We start from the raw sequence: 25,052 nt of genomic DNA on the forward strand, positions 1-25,052 counted from the left end.
ACCCAGGCCCTCGGCAGTGAAAGCACGGAGGCCTGACCACTGGACCACCAGGGAATTACCACAATTTCGTATTTTTGAATCATTTCTCTCCCCCAGAGCCACACTAGAATCTTTAGCCTGAGCTTTATTGTTTAATCTTGCTTTTGGTGAACATGTACGGTAACCTTTTTCTCTTCCTCAGATTAGCTTCACCAACAATGAGAATTCTGAAGTTTAATGAAATCTAAGATGGCTTAATAAATCTTGACTATAATTTAGGATTACAAGCCCTTAATTCGGGTCAGAGGTTCTCAACCCTAGTTGCATATTAGACTCACCTGGGATCGTTTAACGAGTTCCCCTGCACAGGACTCAGGCCAGGCCAATTGAACGGTGTACCTCTGGGGGAGGCGCCAAGGCATCAGGATTTTTAAAAAGCTCCCAGGTGACTCCACATGCTGCTACGGTTGAGAACCTCTGCTCCTGGTGCCCCTGGCCCTTCTAGCCTTGCTGTCTTTCCCAGGAGACGCCTGCTGCAAAGAGGTGTTCCAGTCTGAAGAAGTAAGTAGTGCCTTTCCCCCTTCTCACTAATAGATTGGGCCTATGAATTGAGGCCGTTTTCCATTCTGCTGTTCTCTCTAGGGCTGTGAGGCAGCTCTCAAACACAAACAAGCAGACAAACAAACGATTTGGTGACCCAGGGTCCATGAACAGCCCTAACGTGGGAGTCATTTCCCTGATGCTCCGTTCTTGCAGCTTCTGCCCGGGTTCCATTTCATCAGCATCTCTAAGCACAGATCAGTCTTTTGATCTGGTACCTTAAGAGGTACTTCTCACCGGCTGATCATGTTTCTGGTAGCAAGTACTCCATCCACATCAGTGATGGCAAAGCCTACATCATGACCAGCCTCAGAGGCTGCTAAGTCCCAGGGGCTGATGGCGCGAGTGGAACCTAGGGCCCTGAGCGAATACACTGCAAATGTGTCAGTCACAAGACCCCTGCCCCCATCCAGGAACAACTTCCATTTTTTAAGAAACTGGACATCTGTGGAGGTTATTATTTTTTTTAATGAATTAAATTATTTATTTTTGGCTGCGTTGGGTCTTCGTTGCTGCGCACGGGCTTCCTCTAGTTGCAGTGAGGGGGGGCTACTCTTGGTTGCGGTGCGCAGGCTTCTTATTGTGGTGGCTTCTCTTGTTGCGGAGCACGGGCTCTAGGCCTGCAGGCTTCAGTAGTTGTGGCACGTGGACTCAGTAGTTGTGGCTCCCAGGCTCTAGAGCACAGGCTCAGTAGTTGTGGCACACAGGCTTAGTTGCTCCGTGGCATGTGGGATCTTCCCGGACCAGGGCTCGAACCCGTGTCCCCTGCATTGGCAGGCGGATTCTTAACCACTGTGCCACCAGGGAAGTCCCTGTGGAGGTTATGTTTTAAGTGACATGTCATTTACAACTTCAGACTTTCTCCATTTGGTAGACTTACATAATGCTGCATATGTTTGGGTTTTCGTTCCAGTATATACACTTCTAACAGCATATTCTCCCCCAGATTTGCCACTCCGACTTCAGACCTCACCCTGGCCCTCTTTTGGGCCATCTGGAGTGAATGTCAGGTCTATCATGGCCTTGGTCTGGGTGACTCCTGTTCTTTATCATCCTTGATCTGATAGTCTAATGTTCATGGTGAAAATATTTTCTTGTTAAAGTTTAACACAAAAGTTTCAATCTGAAGCCCAGCTGGATATCACACCTTAAAACTCAAAGATGACTGATAGCACCCCAAATGTAGTTCAGTCCCTGTACCCCCTGCTATGCTGGGGAAGGGGCAGGACGGTCAATAACTGCCTCATGCATAACCCTTCCCTCTCTTTGTCTTCTCCTTGGGAGAAAGTGAAGTTTTGTAAGTGATCGGAGAGGTGAAAGATGTAGTATACCCACACCCTCAGCCAAGCAGACACGTGAAATCGGTTCTTTACTTCATAATCCAAGCCATCTGGAGTGTAAAGGAGAACTTGGCTGGTTGTCCTCATCCATTCAACTCATCTCGTGCACCTGTGTCCTGCTGCTGGTAGAGAGCAACCTCCTTGAACCATTTCCAACATCTTCGCCCCTTCCCCATATTCCTTGATCTTTTTAGTACCTCTGTCATGGGTTGTCACGCAGTTCCTCTTTTGGATGGGGGCGGGAAAGAAAACTTTAGGTCCTGAAGGTGGAAATGGACAGTGGAAGAGTTCATTGTGCTGCTGTGAACTGTAGGAGAAATAGTTCCAAAGCAATCAGATGTTTCTGTGGAGGATTACTTCCTGTTGGTGTACGTTTTGAACCGAATTATGCTGGAAGAGTTCATGGCTCCTTCTCAGCTTTTAATTACTTTTTTTTTTGCTGTGCCATGCGGCATGTGGGATCTTAGTTCCCTGACCAGGGATCAAACCCGTGCCCCCTGTATTGGAAGCGCAGAGTCTTAACCACTGGACCGCCAGAGAAGTCCTTTAATTACATTTTTAAAAAGGCTCCTCCTATTACCTCAGCCTTGAGACGTTTCAGGCTTCTCAAGGTGGAATGGAAATGAAAACACACACACACACACACACACACACACACGCACACACAACTATTCCTCCGTTAATACCAGAGGCAACTCTGGTATTTCTTGTGTTGGTTGAGCTTGGTGCCTGTTTTTTATGGCAATGAATTTCCTCAGATGTTCTGTGATTTTTGCGTGCTCATGTTTTTGTTTGAGAGATCCTGTTTGTATGGCTGTGATTATGGAGCTTGTTTCGAGTGTTATAGGGCCTCAGTGGAGTAGGGGATGTTTGGCTGTGTCTCTCTCTGTTGGGGATTGCTGGCTTCCCGGGGCAGTTTTAAGGAGAGACTACATGTTGCTGCTGTCCGCTGCTCAGCACAAGCCCTTGGAGAACACAGGATGAGAGAGAGAGAGACAGAGAGAGGAGAAAAACTCTCCATACGTGCACATGTAGTTTTCAGATTAGCCACCCAGAAGATTGTTCAGCCCCATGGGAATGTCCCATCTGATCCACTAATAATTCACACACTATAGGCTGAAAAACACTGACAGATGACCCTTAATTTTTACAACAACCAGAGATTTTAATCTTCATGAAGAAAGATTTAAAAGTCAAGTGATGCATCATGATTGGTATGGCCATTTTCCTGGGAGTATAGTATCTTGTTAGGCACAAATGGCCACATGTTGTTGAATTTATCAGTTGTGATGCTCACTTGAGGTGCTCTTAGTTTAAAATGACTGCTCTCTTAGTAATACTCAGATCCTGGCTTACATGCAAAAACTTTACATGTCGTTATGATATAATTGGCCACCGTATGTGTCAAAATCTGCAACAAAATTTTAAAAAGAAAATCACAGAAATCACTTAGAGTTGTAGAATTGTACTATTTTTGTTGAAAATTAATAATCAATATTGTATATGTGATAATTCCCTATTAACAATATTCAATTGGCTTAAATCTCTTTATTCTCAGGACAGGTTGTGTCAGAAGGTGCTTTTCTCAGGGGAATGGGTATCAGCTCACGGGGAAGTGTGCCGTCTACTGGAGTTGCTAATATGCCCTCTAACACCACCAGGAATTCTTTTTCAGGACTCTTTGGGATACTAATATTTCCTCCATTCGTGGGCACTCCCTCCTTCCCCACCAGCAGCCCCATTTTTACACAGCATAAACAGAGCACGGAGTTCCCATGCGGCCGTGTAGCAGCTTCTGAACTGAATCCCAATGATGCTTGTCTCTCTTGAGTGTGCGCTGCACTAGTCACTTGCTTCTAATGAATAGAATATGACAAAGGGGTTGGGACAGCCCTTCTCAAATTGAGTTACAAAAGAGTGTGACCTCTGTCTTGGTCACAAACTGTCTCTCTCTGGTGCCTCTTGCTTGTCATTCTGATGAAGACAGCTGCCATGTGTGAGCTACCTTATGGAGAGGTCCACATGGCAAGGAACCGGGGGCAGCCTCTGGCCAACAACCAGTGAGAAACTGAGGCCCTCAGTGGAACTGAGACCCTTAGTCCAACAGCTCGTGAGAAACACAATCCTGCCAACAATCATGTGAGTGAGCTCGGAAGCAGATCCTTCCTCCATGGAACCTTCAGATGAGGCTGCAGCCCCAGTCACCATCTTGATTGCAACACTGTGAGAGACCCTGGTTCCTGACCCACAGAAACTGTGGTGAAACAAATGTTTTGAACCATTAAGTTTGGGGATGATTTGTTATGCAGCAGTAGTTAACTAATTCAAGGGCCGATACTGACTCAGTAATTTTGATGGATTTTCAAAAGCTTCAGAAAGTTCTTGTTAGAATTGGCTTAATAAGCCTCATAAAGACACGCTCCTGTGCCTGGCTGGTTAGCCTGTTAGACCTTGTGTCTCCAGAGGAGCACTTCTGGAACTTCTGGGGTCACTCGGTCTGTAGTCCTACAAAGAGGATGTCACAAAAGACTGGTCTTTATCATACACCAGGTGAGTGAGCATTTTAAGGTAAGTATACTTTCCAGTGTAACGTGTTGTTTTTATCATTAATTTTCAGTTGTGAGAATAAAACATGAACACATTCTCCTGGTGAAAATAAGTATGTTACGGATAAACTCCTCTTTGACAGTAACCTGATCTAGGTCCCTCTCCTCCCCACCTCTCCACTCTTTATTGTGAGTTTGGAGAAAATCTTTCTAGAACTTAAAAAAATTATATAAACATGCATGTGCTTGTTTTTACAAAAAATAACACTCTCTTGCCATATCATTCACCTTTTTCACTCCTCCTTGCTTTTTTTTTCCCACTCAACCATCTCAACCAGTTTTGAAATCCCTGTTGATATATGTGGATCTAGTTCATTCTTAGCTACGAAATGGAAAACACCACATTTTACTTATCCATCTCGTACTGATGACCTTAAGTTGTTTCCAGATTTTCACTGTTATACAGAATGCTGCAGTGAACATTTCCTACCTGTCTATGCCAGAGTGTGTTTTTCTGGGCCAGACACCTATGAGGGGAAGAGCTGGGTCATATAATATGCACATCTTTAGTCTTAGCAACATTGCCAAATTGCCCCAAAAAAATGGTTGTGTTAATTTACACTTCCTGTAGTAGTGAATGTGACTGTTTGCTCTAAATCTTGCCAGAATGTCATATTTCCCAGTCTGGTGAGAGAAAAACAACTTCACATTGTTTTAGTTTGCATTCTCCTAGTTATTAGTGAGGTTGAAAATCTTTTCATATATTTATTGGCAGGTTTTCTCCATTTTTATAGGGTTCCTATGAGAGCAGTTGTGTGTGTGTGTGTGTGTGTGTAGCAGGGTTTGGGGGAAGGGTGTGAATTTGAGCTTGGATGCCAGCTACCCAGGGGAGTTGCATTCCCGTTCTGAGAACATCAGCTGCCCACTGCTGATAGCACTGGGAGAGCTTGTGAGAAATTGAGATCATGTGCAGCCTCTCCCTTTGGGGTGAGATAGAGCCACTGGTTTCAGCTAGGACGTTAATCTAGACAGCCCTGGGGGTTATCTGGTACTAAAACTGCTCGTCTCTTCCCAACACTGCTGTGTGAAGGCAAACACAAGGGGGTTATGATGTTGGCTTAATTAATTGCTTCTGATCAATGCAAAATAGGTTGCTGCCACACTATGGGGGCAGGGCAGAGGATGAATGGAACTCAGGAAGCTCCCCTCGGTACAAGTTAAAGACTACCGGATGCCTAAACAGGCAAAACTGACAAGGGCAAAGATGCTCAGGAATTAAAGTTTGGGACGCCTCACACCTGCAAGGCAAGAGGAGTTAGGATTGTATGATGGGGGAGGGACACCTCACAACTAGTGGCAAAAACAAAGCCTATTGCTGATCCTCAAGTTTTCTTCCTTGCCAAATATGTGTATTTATATATTTTAAAGAATTTCTCATATCTTTGACTGACTTCTCTCTCAATATAAATAAAGATGGATAAACTTGTGCTATTTAGACCATAGGTTCCAGAATTGTGTTGGAATTAGAAGAGGAACAGATTTGATCCAAAGATCTTTATCTTGCAGCTGGATGCAGAAACTGAGGAGACCTTGGTTTCTCTTTGGGAAGTGTGAGTTCATTTTATGTTGTAAGGGGAAACAATCACGTTATTTTAAACAACAGAATTTTTGGAAGCGTATATATGGGAAGATGGGTTATGTGAATAATTAGTGACCAAAGGGATGGGCTGTTGTGTGAGGAGGGGGGTACCACCCAACATTCATTCAGCCCTCCCAACGGCAATCATGATTACTTCTGGGCAATTCCCTAGGTGTGTACAATCTTGGTGGAATGATAAATTGAGGATCTGGCAGAACTCCTGCTACAGAGGCCCCTGAAGGCTCCATCTGCCAGATTCTTCCTCTAATTTCTGCAATAGAGCCAAAGTGTCAGCATGTTGCCCAAAGTATGTGAGGGTGACTCAGTCTTCTGGAACTTTTAATCCTTTAATCCTCAACAGAGTGAAGCAAATCAATTCATTCATTCCAGTGACTGTGCTGGGAAAGGTTGTCAACCTACTTCAGTTACAGAGACTCTCTGGAACTCCCTGGTTCTGTTTTGCTCCATTGCATGAATATACTTCAATTTATATATCTTTTCTCTATCAACATCTGGAGCTATCTCAAATATTGCCGCTGTGAGGATCCTTTTTTTTTCCCATTAATTTTACTTCAGTAGCTTCAACTTTCTATCCCTAGCTAATGAATGGATAGATTTTTGTCACAATAGTGTTTTATTTATAATACATTTAAATACATACATATTAATTTCTTTTTATTGCTCTTACTAGATACATATATTCTAGGAAGAGACAAAGTAAGCTTATACCCCCCAAAAAGAGAACATATATCTATAGTTTAAGTAAAATAGAAGAAATACCAAGCTGTAAAAAATGCAAAGTTGGGAAAATTTTCTAATAATCATACCCAACTCCCAAATTGTCTTTCATTGCCAAACACTGCACCTAACTAAAACATTTAAAATTTAGTAATAGCACGATTACTTGATTAGTTTTATTTTGTTTCTGTAATTAATAATCTTAATATTAAGAAAAAGACAAAATTTGTATAAAGACAAAAATTGTAATGAAAATACACAAAGCAGGACTTCCCTGGTGGCACAGTGGTTAAGAATCCGCCTGCCAACGAGGGGATACAGGTTCGAGCCCTGGTCCAGGAAGATCCCACGTGCCATGGTGCAACTAAGCCCGTGCACCACAACTACTGAGCCTGCGCTCTAGAGCCCACGAGCCACAACTACTGAGCCCATGTGCCACAACTACTGAAGCCCGTGCGCCTAGAGCCCCTGCTCTGCAACAAGAGAAGCCACCATAATGAGAAGCCCACGCACCGCAATGAAGAGTAGCCCCCGCTCGCTCCAACTAGAGAGAGCCCGCACACAGCAACAAAGACCCAACACAGCCAAAAATAATAAATAAATAAATTTTTTTTAAAAAAGGAAGAAAATACACAAAGCAATGTTGGAGTTAGTTTTATAGCTTGTGATAGCATCATAGACAAAAAAAAGAATCAATGTCCTTTGTTTTGTTTAGCGACTCAAAAATTGGGCCAAATGCATTGCCTTTGGAAATGTCTAAACTGTGTCTTTTCTATCTCTTTGCCTGTTAATTCAGGGTAAACTTAATCAGTATGTTTCTGATTTATTGTCACATAGGTCACTGTAAAGTTGTTTCTAAAATGTTAGTTCATAACAAATGAGCTTTTTGAACCATTTAAAAATACTTTCAGGATCTTGTATTTAGAGACCAAAAAAGTCATGTTTCTCTAGATGTCATTGGACGGAAATCCCAGTGAGGAGAGGTTTAACTTCAGAATTCTAAAAGTCAGAATAGATTTTCAACTTGAAAAAGCACGTCTTCTACCACTATTCTCCAGTGTTATCCAAGCTTCTCTCCCATTCCATGGATCTGATATTTAAGAAATTGAACTTTGACTTCAATTTAAAGGCCATCCGAGTGCTTCTCTTTTTTAAAATTGAAGTACAGTTGATTTACAATATGGTGTTAGTTTCAAGTGTGCAGCATAGTGATTCAGGTTTTTTTGCAGATTATATTCCAATGTAGGGTATTATAAGAAAACGCTGTGAAGATTCTTGTGCTTCATTTTTGGTGTACAAGTTCACACATTTCTCTTGGGTATACATCCAGGAGTAAAATTGCTGGGTGGTACTTGTAATAGAGATAAAACATGCATCTTTTTTTTTTTTAATTAATTAATTAATTAATTTATTTATTTTTAGCTGTGTTGGGTCTTCGTTTCCGCGCGAGGGCCCTCTCCAGCTGTGGCGAGCGGGGGCCACTCTTCATCGCGCTGCGCGGGCCTCTCACCATCGCGGCCTCTCGTTGCGGAGCACAGGCTCCAGACGCGCAGGCTCAGTAGCCGTGGCTCACGGGCCCAGTTGCTCCGCGGCACGTGGGATCCTCCCAGACCAGGGCTCGAACCCGTGTCCCCCGCACTGGCAGGCAGATTCCCAACCGCTGCGCCACCAGGGAAGGCCCATGCATCTTTAATAAGTAAAAGCCTAATGTTAAATGATAATTTTGCCTGCTCCCAGGACCATGCAGGGACTGTAGAATGCCCCATTATACCCCCTCCGGGCCTATATGCCATTGTAGTTGTGTCTCTTAAGCCTTTCAAAACATTATTATTATTGTACTGTACAGTCAATATTTTTTTTTTGCCTTCTTTTATTTAATTTATTTTTATCTATTTATTGAAGTATAGAGTATTTATAATGTTGTGTTAGTTTCTGGTGTATAGCAAGTGATTCAGTTATACATATACATATTCTTTTTCATATTCTTTTCCATTATATTTTATTGTAAGATATTGACTATAGTTCCCTGTGTTATACAGTAGGACCTTATTGTTTATCTATTTTATACAAAGTAGTTTGTATTTGCTAATCCCAAACTCCTAATTTATCCCTCCCCCACCTTCCCCTTTGGTAACTATAAATGTGTTTTCTATGTCTGTGAGTCTGTTTCTGTTTTGTAAATAAGCTCATTTGTATCATAGTTTAGATTCCACATATAAGTGATATCATATGATGTTTGTCTTTCTTTGTCTTAGTATGATAATCTCTAGGTCCATCCATGTTGCTGCAAATGGCATTATTTCATTCTTTTTTATGGCTGGGTGATATTCCACTGTGTATATGTACCACATCTTCTTTATTCATTCATCTGTTGATGGACATTTAGGCTGCTTCCATGTCTTGGCTATTGTAAATACATTTCATATTTATTCTTGAAGGATACTTTCACTGAGTATAGCTTGTCAGGTTGGCTGTTATTCTCTTTCAGCTCACAGAAATTAACTTCCTATTTTCTTTAGGCCTCTGCTATTTTTGTTGGAAAGTCCACTGTCAGTCTGTTTCTCCTTTGTAGGAAATATATCTTTCTGCAATTTCACTGGCAATGTTGACCTTGATCACCTGGTTGACGTAGTGCTTGCTAGGTTTCTCCACTGTAAAGTTACTTTCCCCCCTTTTGATACAGTACTCTTTAGAAGCAAGACTAAGCACAGCCCACAGTTAAGGGGTGAGGAGTTAAGCATCACCTCCTTGAGGGGGAGTATCTACATAAATTATTTGTAATTCTTCAGTATAGGAGATTTGTCTATTCTCCCCCATCAACTTTTTTTTCAGTTGTTTATATCAGTATGGACCCATGTATATTTATTTTATAAATATAACTTTAGGTTGTAGTTCAGTATTACATGATTTGTTTTGTTTCTCTTGCCCAAATTGTTCCAGCTTTGACAGTTGGTAGCTCATTCAGGTTTTCTCCTGTATTCCACTGACATACTCCCATCACTTTTTTTTTTTTTTTTTTGAGCACTTCCTTACTTTCTGGCACTTCAAGATGCTCCAGGCTCATCTTGTATTTTTCATGCGCCCGTTTTTTGTTTTCTTGTTTTTTTTGCAGATATTTTCAATAATGTATTTTATTTCTTTAAATAATGTAAGCATTTTTTTTCAATTAATCTCTGAAGTTTTGGTAAGTCTGATTCTGCAGTCTGTTGTTTCAACTGGTTCCCACTCATGGTGACTTGTTCTCTTATGTGTTTGGTTAGTTTTACTTTATACTGATTACTGTACTTGAAATTTTATTTTGAAGATTCACTGAAGCCTAGAATGAAGCTGCTTATCTCCAAAACAAAGTTCTCCATTTGCTTTTTCTTCATGGGGTAGTCCCAATCTGGAACCACTTTAAATCAGGTACACAGCTCTAATTTCCCAGAACTACTCAGGCAATGTGAACCTAAGCTGTAAGTTCATGGTCACAACTTCGCAGGGAAGGAATTTTTTTCCTGCTCTAAATATCACCAAGCCAGTGGGGTCCGAGCTTAACATAGGAAAGGCCTCCTATTACTTTCTCTACCTTGGGTTGTTTTGCGTCCAAATTTCCCCATTAAGCTGCTAAAACTGAAGCACAAGTGTTCCGTATTAGCAAATCCCTTGGGATAAAAGCGATTCTGGGCTTTGAAACTCTGTTTCTTTCTATAGACTCCTGCTTTCTCTTGGTTTTTGGCCTGGTATTTCCTTGCTTTTTCATTAGCTTTTAAATGCTCTTAAGGTTTAAAAAAATCTATTCATGTGTTTAGTTGTTTGTTAGTTATCCATATTTTAAAAAATCTATTCATGTGTTCAGTTGTTAGTTATCCATATTTTTAGTTGATTGGTACAAATAATACAGCCCATCTTTCCTAGAAATAACTTTTTCAATCTAGGGACTCTGTCTTTCTTCAGTTCTCTAAAATTCTCAGACATTATCTCCTTAAATATTGCCCCTTCCTGATTTTTTCTAGTTTTACTCTCTGGAACTTTCACTAAATAAGTCCTGGTGCCTCTCAACCTACTCTCTTAGCTCTTAATTACGTCCTCATATTTTAAATCTTTTTATCACTGTGCAGCCTCTGATGAGTGATTCCCTCAGCTGTCCTCTAATTCACAAATTCACTTTTTCCACCCATTATTTTGTTTATCTCAGCATGTTGGGCATTCGTCAGTTTGTTCTCAGATTGATTCCCCATCCTGTGATGCTCGGTTCCCTCTGTATTGCAAGGACCTTCATGATCCCATGATCCCTTCTATGTAAGTTTGCGTATTTCTCTCCCTCTGTCTCGGCTTTGGGTAACGTCTCTAGAAGTGACTGTGTCTCCTCTTTGCCTCCATCTCCCGCCAGACAGCCGCACTTTTCAGGGCCGCAGCACCTGCTGTGCTTCTAGTTCCCATCAGCGGGCTCTAAATGCTGGGTTCTGCCAATACAACCTCTTTCTGTTGTCCCTTCAATCATACGGGCGGTAGCAGCTTCCTGCTGTTTTTAATCTCTGGGATGCCTCACCATCCCTCCTTGGCTTCTCCGTTCCACCATCACCTGTGTCATAAATTCCTTGTATAAAGTTCCCTCTGTTGAGGGATTTTTCTTTTCCTGACTGGACCTTGACTAATATGCACACACATAAAAAATATGCACACATCTAAAAATTATTTGTGTATTGTTTTTATTTTTTAATATGTATTTATTTATTTATTTATTTTTGCTGCAAAAAACTTTGTTGTTTCCATTTGGTCCAAGGCTTGGGAGAGGGCTCCAGGGTGGTTAAATCTGCCTAGTGGGGCTCCCCTGGTGGCACAGTGGTTAAGAATCCGCCTGCCAATGCAGGGGACACGGGTTTGATCCTTAGTCTGGGAAGATCCTACATGTGGCGGAGCAACTAAGCCCGTGTGCCACAACTACTGAGCCTGCGCTCTAGAGCCCACGTGCCACAACTACTGAGCCCACGTGCCGCCACTACTGAAGCCTGCACGCCTAGAGCCTGTGCTTTGCAACAAGAGAAGCCACCGCAACGAAGAGTAACCCCGCTCGCTGCAACTAGAGAAAGGCCGCGTGCAGCGATGAAGACCCAACGCAGCCAAAAATAAATAAATAAATAAATAAATAAATTTTATTATTTAAAAAAAGCTGCCTAATGGCTGCAGAGAGGGGCTTCAGGCAGGAGCCCTGACGCCAGAGGGGCTCCTCAAAGGCCGCTGGGCTCCGGAGGCTCCTAGTCGTGCTGGAGGGTGAGCCTTTCGACGAGGGACTCGCCCAGCCCCGCCTGCGGACCAGCCGGCCTGCGGAGGTTGGTCAGGTGATCGCGCATCTTCTGGATGAGCTTCACCTGCTCATCTAGGAGGCGGCTCTCCGGGAAGTCCCAGAGGCGGGGGTCTGCGCGGGCAGAGCCCAGGGCGTGCAGGTCCACAGGGGCCTGGTTCAGGTTCTTCTCCATGATAATGGCGGCTTCCACTGCGTCCTGGGTTTCACCCCGCTCATCCTGAGACGCTTCTGCACGTCCTGGAAGAGGGCGCGGCTGCCGCGCTGTTTCTGCGTTTTCAAGAGGCGCTGGGCGCCCTCACGCTTCCCCTCGGGCACTTCGCGGAGGAAGTGGCCCAGGCCCTCCAGAGCCGCGTCGTGGCGGTGGAAATAGGAGCCCAGAGAGAGGTAGGTGCGCGAGGCCCGCAGGTGCATGTTGACCAGGCGGTTGACGGCGGCCTCCACCTCGGCGGAATCATTCTGACGAATCTGGGAGCTCGTGGTGGATCGGTAATACGGCGTTAAGCTCAAAATATGGTGCTGGCGGTCCCGGTGGCCGAGGACAGCTGAGCGGCTGGTTCCGAAGGTTGCGAGTGGAACACAGGTTGGAGGTGGTCGGAGGCGGGAGCGAGGGGCGCCCCTGGGTCTGTTCCGTCCACACACCGCCGTAGCAGGAGACGGAGCCGCGGGACTGCCCAGCGCACTGCCTGTGTGTTGTTTTTTATCCAGAATTCCATCCGGTCTTGATTCGTAGCACATGCTTTTGTTTGTTGATTTTAAATACACTTATTTTTAAATCCTTTCCAAATTGTTCTATTATTTCGACTTTCTTTTATATGACTCCTCTTAGATGTTGGCTTCCTTTTGCGGTGTTGGGTTTCATTGTGGCCTTTGTAGGTTTTTTTTGAACACTCATCGTCATGGAGGCTTTTTTTCTCTCCCATTCACTGTCCCTGGAAAGTGGTTTTACGATGGGCTTCAGCCCAACATCTTGAGGACCAAAGTCAGTGGCTCAGGGCTTTTGCTCTGTGGGCACATCACGCTTCCGAAGCAGGAGCTCACACAAAATGCATACCTGGTGGCTGACTGCGCAGTCTCTCCGCTTTCTTGCTCTGTCGGGGGCAGTTTGTTTCCAGTGGATAGGTGCGACTTGTTCACCTTCAGCTGTAGCTGGGGGACCGTGAGCGGTGTCCCCACTGGGAATGGGGGGTGTGGGTGTTCCTTACTCCTTGGTTGGATTTGAAGTTCCAGACTTGTGGTCAAAAGGTACCAACTTACAGTTATAAGATAAATAAGTACCAGGGAGGTAACGTACAACATCATGACCGTAGTTAACACTGCTGTGTGGTATATTTGAATGTTGATAAGAGAGTAGGTCCTAAAAGTTCTCATGACAAGGAAAAACACGTTTTTCTTCTTTTTTTGTATCTATATGAGCTGATGGATGTTAACTTATTGTAATCATTTCACAATTATGTAGGTCAAGCCATTATGCTGTACACCTTAAACTTATACAGTGCTGTATGTTAGTTATTTCTCAATAAAACTGAAAAATGAAAATTAAACAATAGAACAAAATAAAGCAAAAAAAAAAAATTCCAGAATTTACTATCTGGGTCAGGTTCTTCCTGGACTCTATGGGCCAACATGTTAAACTTGTCCTGACTGCTGTGGGTTTCCACTTCCCTTCCGGTCCACGATTTAAAAAATCATGTCCCTGAGTGTTTTTTGAAACACTGTATCTATCATTTTTACATTTTTGAAACCGAGTGAGGGAAGTTTAGCATACATTCACCCTGAGTCAACACAGTTTTTAACCACAATGTAGTTTAAAAAGCGTTGCTGCTCAAAGTGCCTTCTGTGGAGTGTGTTTTTTAATTTAATTTATTTTCACTATTTTATTTTATTTTTCTACAATTTTAAATGTTACTTTCCATTTAGTTATTCCAGAATATTGGCTATATTCCCCGTGTTGTACAATACATCCTTTAGCCCATTTTACACCCAATAGTTTGTACCTCTCACACCCCCACCCCATCTTGCCCCTCCCCCCTGCCCCACTGGTAACCACTGGTTTGTTCTCTGTATCTGTGAGTCTGCTTCTTTTATGTTATATTCACTAGTTTGTTGTATTTTTTAGAGTCTGTGGAGTGTATTTTATTTTATTTTTCTGTTTTTTTAAAATTGAAGTGTAGTTCAGTTACAATTTTGTGTTAATTACTGCTGTACAGCAAAGTGATTCAGTTATACATATGTATACATTATTTTTCATATTCTTTTCCATTATAGTTTATCACAGGATATTGAATATAGTTCTCTGCTATACAGGAGGACCTTGTTGTTTATCCATTCTATATATACCAGTTTGCATCTGCTAATCCCAAATCCCCAATCCATCCCTCTCCCACCCACCTCCCCCTTGGCCACCACCGGTCTATTCTCTGTGTCAGTGATTCTGTTTCATAGGTAGGTTCATTTGTATCATATTTTAGATTCCACATATAAGTGATATCATTTTATATTTGTCTTTCTCTGTCTGACTTCACTTAGTATGATAATCTCTAGGTCCATCCATGTTGCTGCAAATGGCATTATTTCTTTCTTTTTTATGGCTGAGTAATATTCCATTGTATATGTGTACCACATCTTCTTCATCCATTCATCTGTCAGTGGACATTTAGGTTGTTTCCATGTCTTGGCTGTTGCGAATAGTGATTATGTGAACATAGGGGTGCATGTATCTTTTTGAATTAGAGTTTTGTCTGGATATATGTGCAGGAGTGGGATTACTGGATGATATTGTAGTTCTATTTTTAGTTTTCTGAGGAAACTCCACACTGTTTTCCACAGTGGCTGTACCAACTTACATTCCCACCAACAGTGTAGAGGCTTCTCTTTTCTGTGGAGTGTATTTTAAGTGCAGAATCCCAGGCCCACCTGAGACCTGCTGAATCAGAAATGGCTCTTTAACAAAATGCCCGGATGAGTCGTATACACATTCAAGTTCGAGGAGCGCTCCTCTAAAGGTCAGTTAGTTTCTGTATAACCAACCTGGACAAAATGAGACCCTTAGAAGCTTTTATTTCCCTAAATTTCACCTCTTTCTTCCTGTCCCGCCAATTCCATGTTGATATATCTTGAATTTTCGTTACAGTTTGCTGTTAAGGGACATAATTTTTATAAGCAATAATAGCTTAAATTGAGCACATATTTTACTGATTTCTTTGCTCTCCATTGCTTCTTGTATCCCATCACTTTTTTTTCTTTTTTGGCGGCACCATGTGGCTTGCGGGATCTTAGTTCCCTGACCAGGGATTGAACCTGGGCCCTCGGCAGTGAAAGCACAGAGTCCTAACCACTGGACCACCTGGGAATTCCCCCATCACTTCTTTTAGTTTCATTTTTCTCCTTGGTGAAGTTCTCTTGGAGCTTCTGGTATGATAGCATTTTTGAGTCCTTGTAATCTGAAAATGGTCTTTATTTTGCCTTCATTCTTTGACAAAATGAATGGATATAGAATTCAAGGTTCAAAGATATTTTCCCTTGGCACTTTGCCGGTATTACTCTATTGTCTTCTTGCATCCATAAAGAAAAGAAAAACAGAGAAGAAACATTTTTATCATAAAAAATAATTTTACAGAAAAGTAGAGGGAATAATGTAGTCAACTCCCATGTATTTATCACTTGACTTCAGCGATTAACAATATTTTTTTTTTATTTTTTATTTATTTATTTTTGGCTGTGTTGGGTCTTCGTTTCTGTGCAAGGGCTTTCTCTAGTTGCGGCGAGCGGGGGCCACTCTTCATCGCGGTGCACGGGCCTCTCACTGTCGCGGCCTCTCTTGTTGCGGAGCACAGGCTCCAGACGCGCAGGCTCAGTAGTTGTGGCTCACGGGCCCAGTTGCTCCGCGGCATGTGGGATCTTCCGAGACCAGGGCTCGAACCCGTGTCCTCTGCATTGGCAGGCAGATTCTCAACCACTGCGCCACCAGGAAGCCCAATTAACAATATTTTTGCATCTGTTTTGCTGACAGGAAATCTCACATCAACCGCACTGTCATTTTTTTCAGATCTTTTTGTTCTGGTAGCTTTTAGGGAACTCTTCATCCTTCTAGTTCTGAAAATTTGCTACAGTGTCTAGATGTGCTTTTTATCATTATTACTGATTAGCACTCAGAGGTCTGTCTCAATTGACTTGTGTTTGGGTTCAATCCTGGGAATTTCTTGACTTATCTTTTGGATGTTGCTTCGATTATCTCCTTTTGGAAGTAACTTTTAGAGAACTCTTGTTAACTACTGAATCTTTCTTCCATCTGTCTTTGCAATCCTCTTCATTCTTTTCATCCCTTTATCTCTTTGTGCTGTGTTCTGGGAAAATTTCTCAGTGTAACCTTTCAGCTTCCTAATTTAACCTTCAGCTGTGTGCAGGCAGCTCTTCGCTGGTATAACAGCTACATTTTTTTGGTGCATCAGCTTTTAATATTTTAGGGTTACCATGCTTGGTTGTGGACTTCTGTCCTGTAGGAAAATCCTCCTGGGTGCATCCTGAGTGGAGATGGTTTTCCAGTGGGCCTAATTTGCAGAGGGGCTGGCCACGCAGGAGCATGGCGGCGGTAGTGCGACCCTGGCCTTCCAGTGGTGAGGGCCACCATCCTTCTTAGGTGAAGAGGGTCTTAGTTGTAACTGACAGAATCCAATAGCTACTTTAAACAGAAAAGGGCTTTTATTTCTACTTTTTGTTGGGAGATGAAATAAATTATTAAAGGGCACTAATACACTCTATACCTCGATTAATTTTTACATAGGTATACACTTGTGTAATCACCACCCAGATCAAAATATAGATTATCCCCAGCCTTCCAGAAGTTCTTTGTGTCTCTTCTCAGTCAGTATTCATACCATCCTCCCACCAGAGGTAGCCATTTCCTCTGTTTCCATTACCACTGATTAGTTTTTCCTGTTTTTGAATATTACAGAAATGGAATTACACCATGTGTACACGTCTGACCTCCTTTGCTGAGCATAATGCCTATGAAATTCATATTCATATGTTGTTGTATATATAAGTTGTTAGTCCTTTTATATAGCACTGTAACATTCTATTGAATGAAAAGATCACAATTTATATATCCATCCTCCTATTGCTAGACATTTGGTTTTTTTCCCGTTTCTAATTCTGCTGAATAAAGCTTCTATGAACATTCTCGTTTGTGTCTTTGGTGAACATATGCATTTATTTCCTTTGGGTTACAAACCCAGGAAAGAGACTGTTGGGTCATAGACTGGGCATACGTTTAGCTTTAGTCAATGCAAGCAATTTTTTTCAGAGTTGGTTGTGCCAGTTTACATGCCCATCAGCAACGTATGAGAGTTCCAGTTCCCCCACAACCTTCCCAGTACCTGGCATTGTGAGTCTTTTTCTTTTTAGCCATCCTGGTGGGTGTGCTGAGGTGTCTCATTGTGCTTCTAATGTGCATTTCTCTGGTGAGTAATGATGTTGAGCACTGTGGCAGATCAGATTTTCCAAAGTTTCCACAACAACTCCCATCCCATGTGATCTTACAATGGCACCGTGACACTTCCCATCAGAGGCGGAGTCCGTGTACTCCTCTTGAATCCTGTGACTATGGTGGAAGTGGTAACATGTAACTTCTAAGGGTAGTTCATAAAAGGCATTACAGGTATACCTCTTTTTATTGCACTTTGTTTTACTGTGCTTTGGAAATTTTTTTTTTTTTTAACAAATTGAAGGTTTGTGGCAACTCCGCATGGTCAGATGATGGTTAGCATTTTTTATCAATAAAGTATTTTTTAAAATTAATTACTTAATTTATTGGCTGCATTGGGTCTTCATTGCTGCGCGCAGGCTTTCTCTAGTTGCGGCGAGCGGGGGCTACTCTTCGTTGCGGTGTGCAGGCTTCTCATTGTGGTGGCTTCTCTTGTTGTGGAGCATGGGCTCTAGGCACACGGGCTTCAGTAGTTGTGGCATGTGGGCTCAGTAGTTGTGGCACGCGGTCTCAGTAGTTGTGGCTCGCGGGCTCTAGAGCGCAGGCTCAGTAGTTGTGGCACATGGGCTTAGTTGCTCCGCGGCATGTGGGATCTTCCTGGACCAGGGCTCGAACCCGTGTCCCCTGCATTGGCAGGCGGATTCTTAACCACTGCGCTATCAGGGAAGCCCTAAAGTATTTTTAAATTAAGGTATGCACATTGTTTTTTTAGACATAATGCTATTGCACACTTAATAGACTACACTATAGTGTAAACATAACTTTTATATGCCCTGGGAAATCAAAAAATTTGTGTGACTAGCTTTATTGTGATCTTTGCTTTATTGTGGTGGTCTGGAACGGAACCCCCAGTATCTCTAGGTATGCCTGTGCCCGGTTCTTTTGGGACACCCTCTTGGAGCCCTGAGCTTCCACATAAGCAGTTCAACTAACCTGAGGTCACCATGTTGTGAAGAAGCCCAAAGTAGTCCATACAAAGAGACCATGTGGAGAGGTCCTGAGACTACATGAGAAAGATCCCCAGCCAGCCCCCGGCTCTAACCACCATTTCGCTGCAACCGCATGAGACACCCCAAGCCAGAACCTCCCAGTCAAGATATTCTCCAATATTTGATTGTTGTTCTCAACTGGGGGAGGTTTTGCCCCTAAGGGACATTTTGGCAATGTCTGGAGACATTATTTTTGGTTGTCACAACTAGGGGCGGGGGCTGTTCCTGGCATCTAGTGGGTAGAGACCAGATGCTGCTAAACATCCTACAGGACACAGGACAGGCCCCCTCCCAAAGAATTACCTGGCCCAAATGTCAACTGTGCTTTGGTTGAGAAACCCTACTTTAAGCCACGTAATCCACTAAGTTTTAAGATGTTTTGTTCTACTGCAAAAGTACTGGAACAAGCACACAAGCAGAAAGGGAATTTATTAAAGAAAGTTAGATAGTTCACAGATCTCTGAGAGGGCCAGAAAGATGGGCTTAAAGGCTATTCAGCCAGCAGTAATGGTCAACCCACACCACCAGGTGAAGACCCCTGGACATGGACCCAGAGTTTGCATCCGTGATGCCGAGGACCAGATACCAGGACCTCTGAATGCTGGAAGCCAGTGTCACCCTCACCAGAAAGTGGATTCCATATGTTTCCTGCTTCTTCACGTTGCTCACTTTTGAATCAAAGTCTTACTTTGGTATGTCTGATGGAAGAACCCTAGGTCACGTGTAAATCTGTCTGCAAGGGAAGCTGACAAAGCAAGTTTTCTGGCTTCTACAATGGAGGCAGGACCAACACAGGAAAGGTGTTCCAAAGATGCTGGGAAGCCACAACCTTGACAAAATTCCCTGATAATTTGTTGTTTTAAGCTTGTTGTAAATATGATTGATGATGGCTGTAGAATAGCACGTGATGACTCTACCATAACTTACCAATTCTTTTGTTAACACATTTGGACTATTTCTAGTTTTTTTGTTAACTTTAAATAATGCTGTGATATTATCAGACATTTGGGCTGGAAATTTTACTTTAGAGATTTCTTTTAATCCCAAAGAAATAACTTAAAAAACCCCAGTTTATTGTACAAAGGTACTTACGGCTTTATTATTTATAACTACTGAAAACTGGAAATAGCTCAAACATCTAAAACCATGGAACAATGGATTAATTTGTGATATGATAACAAACTTCTATGATTTCCTGGGATGGTATTAATTCCAAATATTAGGCCACGTTGTCTCCATCTGCTTGTTTATACGCGGTCAGACCCTGTGTCCAGTTTACTTTGAAAAATGTAGTCACCGTGACTATGTAATTTTGTTATAATGGAATTTTACAATAAAAATGACTTTATGTTCTATTGGACTAATACGTAGAAAGTGGGTACAAATGTTTTATGGGAAAACCAAAATATAAGCGTCTCGATATATTCATTACAGCCATGTAAAATCAGTGTTTGCATAATGTGAAGGGTCATAAGAAGGTTGCCTTTTGTTTTGGGTTTGTAAAGTTAAGTACAGAAAAATAAAAGGAAATTCCCCAGTGTTTGTATTAATCTCTCAGCATCTGAAGAGCTTGCCCAATAGGTGGCACTACTGGATAAGAGCAGATAGAAACTTTTCCAGGCTGCCTTTAAGCAGCGTTTCTCAAACTTCCGTTGGCATGAGAATGACCTGGTTAAAACACAGCTTACTGGGCCCTTCCCTCAGAGGCTCTGATGTAGTAGGTCTCAGACGTGGCCTAAGAATTTGATTTCTAACAATTTCCCAGGTGAAACTGATGCTGCTGGTCCGGGGACCATGGGTGGGAAACGCTGCCTTCACGTGGAGCTCTTTGGAGTGTAGAACAGTTAGAACGGGCTTCTTCCCTCTTTCCTCATAGCAGTCCGCTGGCTCACCTCACTGCCATGGTCACCCCATGTCAACAGAGGAGTAGGGCGGCCACTCAGAGGTGGGGGGGCTCTGCTTGACCCTCTACATCCCATCTTCCATTTGAAGGGAGCAAATGGGCAAGGCGGAGGGAGGGCTCTTCGTCTCTTGCTTTCTGGAGGCACCGACAGACCTCACACTGGGGTCCAACACCGGCCAACGCAGCAAATTCCTGGTAGCCTCAGTTGCTACCCGGTGAACAGGATGGGGTACCTCCTGTCCTGCAGCAGGCATCTCGGGATCTTTTGCACCCTCCTCTTCCCCGACTTCTGTGAACACTAATCTTACCAAGAACCTAAGCTTTGGGTTAGCTCATTGCAGGCTTTGTGTGTCTTGTGCTCTAACTACCGAATAAAGAACTTGTCCCCCAACTCATAAGCAAAATTCAGCACTGTATTTTTGAAGAACTCCTCAAACTTTCAACCTCTCCTCCCACTAGTTCCACTCTCTCAGTTGAGCTTGACCTTGCTTCCTACTTCACTAAGAACATGGAAAGAATTAGAACTTCCACGAGTTCCCAGCACCATAGCTACCCACCCCCCTGCATCTGGCCCCATTTACTCTGCTTCCTCTTCGGTAAGATAGATGACTTGTTGATGCTCCCGGCCAACAGCAGTCCCTCCACCTGTACGCTAGATTGCTTTCCTTCTCAAGGTCATGGCTGCTGTCCTCCTCTCTCTACTGCATCACCAATTTACCCCTGTTTACTGGACCGGTCTCGCCAGCATACACATGTACTGTTATTTCTTCTGTATTAAATAATAGAGTTGCTTCTGTTCACTGTCTCCAATTTCTCTGCTACTTTTCTCCCATGAGCCCACCCAGTCAGGTTTTGTCCCCACCTCTCTACCAAAACTGCCCTAGTCACAAATGACCCCCACTCGGCTGAGTCCAGCGGTCACTTCTCAGTCCTCAGCAGCAGCACTTGACAAGATGCTCACTTTCTCGAAACACTTTCTTCCTTGGCTCCCACAATACCCCACTCACCCCTTTGTCTTTTTTTTTTTTTTTTCAAACAACTTTTTATTGAAGTATAGTTGATTTACAATGTTATGTTAGTTTCTGGTGTACAGCACAGTGATTCGGTTTTATATATATAACATTATATATATTCTTTTTCAGATTCTTTTTTATTATAGCTTATTACAAGATATTGAATATAGTCTCCTGTGCTATATTGTAGGTCCTTGTTGTTTATCTATTTTATACATAGTAGAGTGTACCTGCTAATCCCAAACTCCTAATTTATCCCTCCCCCCCTTTGGTAACCATAAGTTTGTTTTCTATGTTTGTGAGTCTATTTCTGTTTTGTAAATAAGTTCATTTGTGTCATATTTTAGATTCCACATATAAATGATATCATATCGTATTTGTCTTTCTCTGTCTGACTTAACTTCACTTAGTATGATAATCTCTAGGTCCGTCCATGTTGCTGCAAATGGCATTATTTCATTCTTTTGTATGTCTGAGTAGTATTCCACTGTATATATGTTCCATATCTTTATCTATTCATCTGTTGATGGACATTTATTGTCTTGTCTTTTCGATCACTCTTTCTCATTCTGTTTGCTGGTTTCTCTTTATCTTCCCAACTTCCAAGTGCTGAAGTGCCTAGCAGTTCAATCCTTGGACCTCTTTTGTATCCACTCTCACTTTCTGAGTGATCTCATTTAATGTCTCAGGGCCTTAAATACCATCTATATGCTGATAACTCTCCAATTTCTAGCTCCAGCCTGGACCTCACTCCCAAACTCCAGACCTGTGTATCCAACTGCCCACATGATATCTCCACTTCAATATGTGTTAGGCACCCCCATTATCTGTCCCAAATAGAGTCTTTGATATACACTGACCCTACTCCAAGCTACTCCTGCAAACTTCACCACCTCACAGGCAGCTCTACTAGTTCATAGCCCAAAACCTCAGTGTCATCCTAGATTCCTTTCTTTTTCTCACAACCCATATCCAGTCTGTCAGCAAATCTTCTTGGCTCCGTCTTCAAACTATATCCAGAATTCAGCTGCTTCTCCTTGACCTTTGTCCCTGACCCTAGCTGCTACCATGCTGATCCCAGCCCCCAGCATCTCTCATCTGGATTTTTTTTTTTTTTAATGCTTTCCTTTTTTTTTTTAAATTTTTATTTATTTATTTATTTATTTATTTATTTTTTGGGCTGTGTTGGGTCTTCGTTTCTGTGCGAGGGCTTTCTCTAGTTGTGGCAAGCGGGGGCCACTCTTCATCGCTGTGCGCGGGCCTCTCACTATCGTGGCCTCTCTTGTTGCGGAGCACAGGCTCCAGACGCGCAGGCTCAGTAATTGTGGCTCATGGGCCCAGCTGCTCCGCGGCATGTGGGATCTTCCCAGACCAGGGCTCGAACCCGTGTCCCCTGCATTAGCAGGCAGATTCTCAACCACTGTGCCACCAGGGAAGCCCTCTCACCTGGATTATTGAAATAGCCTCCCAACTGGCCTCCTAGCTTCCGTCCTTGCCCACCTGCATTCTCAACACAGCGGCCAGTAATCTCATGAAAACCCAAGTCAGATCAGGTCGTTCCTTTGTTGAAACCCTCCCCTGCATGTTATTCAGAATAACACCCAAGTCCTTAGGAAGACCTACTAGGGCCCCACATGGTCTGCCCCCTGGAATTCTGATCTCTTCTCCATTACTCCTCCCCTTGTTCACTCCAGCAGCGTGCCTGCCATACTTCACTTCAAGGCCTTTGAACTTGCTTCTCACTCTACCTGGATTTCTCTTTCCTGGATATTTATTTGCATGGCTCTCTCTCTCTCTCTCTCTCTCTCACACATTCTGAAAAAATTTCCCCCAAACCCCCTTCTCAGTAGACTTTGAACAAAGCAGATTACCCCCCATAATGTGGGTGTGTTGGTTTACAAACTGGCCCCTGTACACTGAAGAAAGCAGCAGCCCCTCCAGATTAGTAGGTGGCAGGTTTAATGAGCAAGGGAACTTATCCACGAGGCTTGTCTTGGGTGCCACCAGATGAGCAGCTCTCTGCACCTGTCTACCAGAATCTTAAAAGTCGACATAGAGGCTGCAGCCTTGAAAGCAGCTCCTAGTATGAGAACGGTGGGCAGAAGGCACACTCCAAGGACAAGGAAGGGGGTGAGGAGCCTCTGACTGCCCAGGCCCAGCTCTGTGGCTCAGCCGGTGGTCACGTTCTCGCCACGACCTCCTCCAACAAGGTGGGCCTCATTTAATCAATTAAGGCCTTAAGTGAAAAAGACTGAGTTTCCCGGGAAGAAATCTGACTCAAGACTGCAACATCAACTCTTCCCTGCGTCTCCAGCCTGGTGGCCTGCCCTGCACATTTCAGACTTGCCAGCCCCCATAATCATGTGAGTCAAACTCCTTACACTCTTTCTCTCTCGTTCTTTCTCTCTCCATCCTGTCGGTTCTTTCTCTGAAGAACCTCGACTAATACAGATTTTGGTTCCTTGGCCAGCTTATCTAGAATTTTAATATCCATCCCCTAACATTTCATCTCCCCTTCCCTGCTTTATTTTTTATTCTTAGCATATATCACTATCTAAAACTACTACACATTTCATTCGTCTATTGTCTGTAAATGACTAGGATGTAAACTATTAGGAAATGTATCCATTTGGGGATATGCCTACCACATAGCTGGTGCTAAATAAGTATTTGTTAAACAAACGAATGAATAAGTGAATAAATCAGTGTATAAATGATGGATTGATTGGATGAGTGAATGGCTGATAGTGAAGTGGTCCCCTGAACTGACCCCCACCCAAGCCTACAAAACTTTTGAGAATTTGGGGGCATGAGAAAATTCCCAATTCCGTTGCTGGGCTGAGAGGATTTGCTGCCGTTGGGTGAAGCATGACATGACCTGTTGTGACTCTAAAGGCCCATCCTGAAGATGGAGGAGAATGTTGGCAGAAAAAACAGTTGCTAAATACGTATTTCCTCCTCTTGGGGGGCGATTTTAGAATCTGCTTTGTATCTATTCAACTTCAACTGAGGGGAGTGAGGAACGCCCACGGTGCCAGTGGACTGGATGCCTGGTATGGGCAGGGCAGGGGTAACCCTAAACTTGTAATCTTAACAGGCTGCACTTAGCCATCATGCACCCATGTTCCAGGAACGGTCCTAAGCACGTATTAACTCACTTAATCCCCATAACAACCCTAAGTGATAAGAACTGGTTTCATCCTCATCAGCCCCAATTCACAGGCAGGAAGCAAGAGGCTAGGAGCTTGCCTGAGGTCACACAGCCAATACTGACATAGAGGACTGAACCAAGGCAGCCCCGGGCCCCTGCTCTTTTTTTTTTTTTTTTAATTGATTTATTTATTTATTTTTGGCTGCGTTGGGTCTTCGTTGCTGCGTGCGGGCTTTCTCTAGTTGCGGCGAGCGGGGGCTACTCTTCGTTGCAGTGTGCGGGCTTCTCATTGCAGTGGCTTCTCTTGTTGTGGAGCACGGGCTCTAGGCGCGTGGGCTTCAGTAGTTGCGGCTCGTGGGCTCAGTAGTTGTGGCTCACGGGCTCT

The 25,052-nt window shown here is 43.2% G+C and overlaps 1 pseudogene; it reads right to left on the bottom strand.

The window, feature by feature from the left end:
• Window positions 1-12,046: 12,046 nt before the first annotated feature.
• On the bottom strand, window positions 12,047-12,864 carry LOC137756242 (ferritin light chain pseudogene; annotated as a pseudogene).
• Window positions 12,865-25,052: the final 12,188 nt, after the last annotated feature.

This window comes from Eschrichtius robustus, chromosome X, assembly GCF_028021215.1.
Source record: "Eschrichtius robustus isolate mEscRob2 chromosome X, mEscRob2.pri, whole genome shotgun sequence".
In the NCBI taxonomy this organism is placed as follows: Eukaryota; Metazoa; Chordata; class Mammalia; order Artiodactyla; family Eschrichtiidae; genus Eschrichtius; species Eschrichtius robustus.